This window comes from Nicotiana tabacum, chromosome 23, assembly GCF_000715075.1.
Source record: "Nicotiana tabacum cultivar K326 chromosome 23, ASM71507v2, whole genome shotgun sequence".
NCBI classification, from domain to species: Eukaryota; Viridiplantae; Streptophyta; class Magnoliopsida; order Solanales; family Solanaceae; genus Nicotiana; species Nicotiana tabacum.
The window spans coordinates 3,436,385-3,442,657 of record NC_134102.1 but is presented as its reverse complement, the minus strand read 5'-3'; positions in this window follow the sequence as shown (position 1 = coordinate 3,442,657).

Sequence of the window (6,273 nt, the reverse complement as noted above, 5' to 3'; positions counted from 1 at the left end):
CTCGTGCCCATAATTAAATCATCATATTTCCCCCAGCACCTCGTGCCCTCATTTCATATCACAACTGCATGGACAATTCACGTGACAAATATCATTATCATTTAATCATAGCACCCCGTGCCCACAATTTATATCACAACTACATGGACAATTCACGTGACAATATCCTCATTATTTACTCACGGCACCTCGTACCCACATTTTATTTTATAATCTACCTGGCAATAGCCACAGGCTTTCAATTTCAACATAAATCAGATTGTCATCAATTTACCAACAACAAGAAAAATTGCACAAGGTATAAAAATAAACACAAGAATATCACAACATCACATGAAAATCATCAACCCCACAACCCCACATCATCACATATCGTCCCTGACAATAGCCACCTTTATCGCTCCTATTGCCACCCTTATCACTCCTATAGCCACCCTTATCGCTCCGCCCAGATAATATCAATAGCCACCCTTATCGCTCCTATGGCCACCCTTATCACTCCTATTGCCACTCTTATCGCTCCGCCCACACAATATTCCAACAAACACAACCACAATGAAATGCCACCCTTATACCCACATAATATCAATGGTGAAATGCACTCTTATATCTTCAAAATAATAATTAATACAACACAATAATTTACACGAAAAATTATCACGGCAACATAACAAAATCAATTCATGCCACAATTTTCCCAATGGTTATAACCAAAATTCCTAAGATACAACCAAGTCAATTAATTTCACAACAAATAGTCGAAGGCTCCACACAATATGTACAAGACCCAAAAACAATCAACAGAGATAGAAATTACTCAACATAAAGCAAAGTTTTTATTAACTTCAAATTTTCAATAATTATATAAACACCTCTTCTTAATCTCATTTAATTAATTATTTGCAGAGAAAAAAAATTCAAAATGAAATTAAATTCCAATAATTATCAAACCAGCAAATTCATGGAATTTCATAAATAATCAAATAACAATCACATCAACTTGTCATATAACAACAGAGTCAATAACAAGGATTTAGGCACGACAAATAGATGATTAAATATATGCCAATAATTATCCAATTTACTACACAATATACTCAAGACTTTAACTCAATAAAATTTGCACATATAAACCAAGTACGTACTCGTTACCTCGCGTACATGGTTTTCAATTATACAAATTGCACATAAGACTCAATTCCTAAGAAGAAATTTCCCCACTCGAGGTTAAGCAAGACACTTACCTTTTTGAAGTTAGGTAGATATTCCAAAATAGCTTTCTCACGTGAATTGACCTCCGGACGAATCCAATCTTTCTTGAGCCTTTCTTACATTACTACGAGGTTCCAGAAATCCTAGCAACTTCAATCTATTTATAAGCATAACAAAAGTGAACCATAATTAGGAAAATTTTTATGGTTTCAGCTCATTTGAGCATTTTATCAAACACTAGGTGTGCAAATTTGGTTACAAGGTTCTTCTACAAGATTTCCTTCATTCCACAACCCAATCTTTACTTATTTGATCTCAACAATCTTTCCGCAAACCTTATTGGTTCAAGCATATATACATAATACTCTTACACCCAAGAATCATACTCCCAATCACCAATCTTTTACCCCAAACTCGAAATTGAAGACTATGGGTTGAATCTTACCTCTTTGATGAAGATCTTGTGATTAGATTCCTTGATTCTTGAAGATTGGATGATTAGAATTTTAGGTTCCCTACTTCTCTCTCTAAAATGCTCTTACCTCTCTCTCTAAAATCCTAAAAAAAAATACCCCAAAATAATCCCCAAAGCCTATTTATCAAAATGGGGTCGGGTTATGAAAATAAAAAAATTAACCCTCCGAAAGCAGGTCTGCGGTCGCATAATAGACCGCAGAATGGGTATGTGGGCTGCAAAATTGATCGCAAAATCGGTGCCCAGAACTGGGATCTTCTGGTCTATTCTGCGACCAGTTTGCGGTCGCAGAAGCAGTTTTGCGATCGCATAATTGATCGCAGAATTGTATTTTTCCAGCCTTTGGTAATTTGGTCATAACTTCTTGTAGGAATGTCCAAATGACAAACGGTTTAAAGTGTTGAAAATTAGACACATAGACCTTTCTTTTGATAGGTAACACACTATATAACTCTTCATATCAAGAGAGGTATGATCGTTTGAAGTTAGGTCTTGTGCGAACTCACTTGAAACTTTAGTCTATTATGAAATTTCCAACTTCAACATTCGATGCCGAAACCTATCGAATCAAGTCGATTGACCTCAAATTTTGCACACAAGTCATAAGCAATATAACAGACCTATTCAAATTTCCAGAATCGGATTCCGACCTCGTTATCAAAAATTCAACCTTCGATCGAACTTTCTAAAAATCGTCTATTTTCCAACTTTCGCCAAAATGCGTCGAATTGTCCTACGGACTTCCAAATCCAAATACGAACACGTGCCTAAGTCCGAAATCTCCATACGAAGCTATTGACATCATCAATTCGTTGAACGGGGTGTTAATTCTTAAAATAATAAGTCGGATCGTTACATGCTCGATCATGGGCTCGATCATGGGCTTCGATTTTTCTGCATTTCCAACAGAAATATTGCAGCAGCTTTTGCAGGAACTGTTTAAGTCCAACTTTTGATCCGTTAACCATCTGAATCTCACCTGAGGCCCTCGGTACCTCAACCAAATACATCAACGAGTCCTAAAACATCATACAAATTTATTTGATACCTCAAATCACATCAAACAACGCTAAAATCATAAATCACACCCCAATTCAAGCTTAATGAAACTTAAGAATTTCCAACTTATACATTCGATGTCGAAACCTATCAAATCAAGTCCGATTGACCTCAAATTTTTCACACAAGTCATAAATGACATAACAGAACCATAAAAACTTTTGGAACTAGATTTCGACCCCGATATCAACAAGTTAACTCCCCGGTCAAACTTCCAAACTTAAATTCCTATTTTAGCCATTTCAAGCCTAATTTCACTGCGGACTTCCAAATAAAATTCTGATCACGCTCCTAAGTCCAAAATCACCATACGGAGCTGTTGGAATCATCAAAATTCTATTTCGGGGTCGTTTGCACATAATTCGACATCCGATCACTATTTGAACTTAAGCTTTTAAAACTTTTAATTTTTCATCAAAATTCCATATCTCGGGCTAGGGATACGTGCAAGTCCCAAATCATAATACGGACCTACTGGAACTGTCAAAACACTGATCCAAATCCGTTTGCTCAAAATATTGACCAAAGTCAACTCAGTTGAGTTTTAAAGCTCTAATTCAAATTTTAATCCATTTTTCAAATAAAAACTTTTCGAAAAATTTTACGGACTGCGCACGCAAGTAGAGGAATGATAAATAGTGCTTTTCGAGGTCTTAGAATACATAATTAGTTATTAAATTTAAAGATGACATTTTTGGTCATCACATAATAGAAATTGTACATCTTTATGTGTTAACCTTATAATATCTTCTCATTCCGGAGGTTCATAAGAAAATGTGCTCCTTTCTTGTGGAAAGGGACAAATGCCTCGGTAGTATAGATGCATCTATGGATCGTGTCGCACGTCCCTCGGCAGTGTACACGACACTCTGGACCGGGCCGAACGACCTCGGCAGATATAGTGCCTAATAATAATAATAATTACACAATACCTTGATATTTTATTGCAGCTTGTGAAGCTAATTGATAAATTGAAAAATATTGAAATTTAAAGAATTAATTATTTCTGCTTGTTAAGGAAATTATTGTTGTTCACATAAATCATGTTTATTTAAATATTTCTATTTTAATATTATTGACCCATAGTGAGTGTCAAAGTCGACCTCTCGTCACTACTTTTTCGAGATTAGACTTGATACTTACTGGGTACACGTTGTTTACGTACTCATACTACGCTTGCTGCACTTTTTGTGCAGGATCTGAGACAAGAGTTTTAGGTGATCCTACCGGAGCGCATCCACGATACCCCGAGGTCTAGTGTTGAGTTGCCCCCCTGAGTCGTTCTGCAACGACTAGTGCCTCTCCATGTATTTTGTATTCTGTCTATTTTATTTCGGATAATAATTAAAATTTTTGTATAATTTACTAGATGCTCATATACTTGTGATATCAGGTCTTGGTATACACACTAGTAGAATTTGTATTTAAGTACTTTTCTTGATTTTTATTTAATTAGAATATTTATATTTATTAAATATTGCAAGTAAGAATAGTTCAATTACTCGAAAAAATTTATTTAAAGAATAAATATATGTTTAATTCACTAGTTGGCTTATCTAGCTATGATGTTGGGCGCCATCATGATCTATAGGTGAAATTGAGCCGTGACACTTTCGCGGGCATCATAGAATTTGTTTGCAAATTACATGTATGGGTGTTTTCTTTTCATTTATAACTTTGGACTAAACCTGTTGCTTTTTCTTTTTCTTCGAGTTTGAAGTTAGGCTTGTTAAAAACTAACTTCGTACTCCAATGTTTGAAATTTGAAAAACAAAAGTTTAAATTCAAACCTACAGGTCTAAAGTCAGATCTTAATTTGAACTTCATTGAAACTTTAGACATTCAGTCAAATCTCTGAAGTTACGCTTTTTCAAAGCCCAACTTTACACTCAAAGTTCTAAATTTGAAAAAAGAACTTCAAATCTGCAATTTCAACTACAGATCAGCATGCCTAAAGCTAATTCTAAAACGGCTAAATTTTCAAAACTTTATAAATTTTAATTATTCTTTAAATTGAGATTCTAATAAGAGAAATTTTTAGAAATTACTATTGTTTAGTGGCTATTAACTTCCTATAGCTACCATATACATAATTACTTCATATAGCTACTATTCAAGTTTTACGGTAGTGTATTCGCTGTATTCGCACTATTGTCTTCATGAATATAGTAGAAAAAATAGGCATGAAAACAGGGGGTTACAACTGTACGTGACTGCATTCACATGTATTCGCGCCATGTAATCATGAATACATTAATGACAATCACCTTAAAAATAGGTCTGTCCAGCTGTCTAACAACGAAAATAGAATCAATTAGCGTGATACACTCCTAATATAACTCAACAAAATCAATTTTAATACGCCTCATTATCAACCCAATTAATTAGAATAATTTTTCAGTTGTATATAATTGTTATATTTAACTGTTGTATTTAGTGTGTTTCAATATTTATTTTTTACTGTTGCATTCATTAGATTCAATTTTGTATTTAGTGTATTCACTATTTTGTATTTAGTATATTCAAGTGTATTTGTATTAACAATATTTTAGTATATTTCATTGGTTGTATTCATTGTATTTCTATTTGTATTTAATGTATTTTACTGTATTTCACTGTATTTTAAAATTAAATATATTTACTGTTTATATTGTGTTCTATTTCAATGTTTGTATTTAGTGTATTTCAATATTCATACAGTATGCATGAATATAGGTGTATTCAGTTGTATTAAAAAAATACAGACCTTTGAAATACATAAATACATGCAAAAAACAAAATGTATTTATACAAAAATACAATGTGTTTGAGTGAATTTGTACATAATATAATGTATTTGTATCATTATATATGACTAAATAGAAAAGAAGAGAAGAAAGTTCGACGAAGATGGTGTTTTCCGGCCAAGCAAAATACTGTATACATTGTATTGAAACTAAAAATGGAGACGAATAAAAACTTCGACCCTCAAATCTTCTCCGGAGTAGAAAATATTGCAGTATCCGTCGTTCATGTTACAGTACCCATGCTGTACTCGGATTATTCCGACATCATTTTTGATCCCCGCGCAGTGGCCCTAGCCTCAGAGTGAAGAGCCTCTCCTTGCTATGGAGGAATCTGATTTTGAAGAAAAAGGTCCATCTTTCCCCTCTTTCTCCCAATAGTTTAGAAGTATTTTCAATTGCAGTAACCCTAGAGGATTCAGCCTGAGAATTCACGATTAGAAGCAGGTATTTTGCTCGAAGAGAGAGAGAAAGAAGAAATATTCTGAGAGAGAATCGTGTGTTAATTGAAAGAAAGAGAGAGAAAATATAAATTGCGTATTTCACGCCTTAATTATAGTATATACCATAAATACCTATTTTGCTATAAAATATAAAAGGTAGCTATAGAAAATAATATTTTAAAATAATTTTATTTTACAATAAATAGGGTGTATACCTTTGCTATAGGAGGTAAAATTTCCTTGTAATAACGACTATTTGGTTACTTCACCCAGTAGCTAGGGACTTGGGCCCAATGGGCTA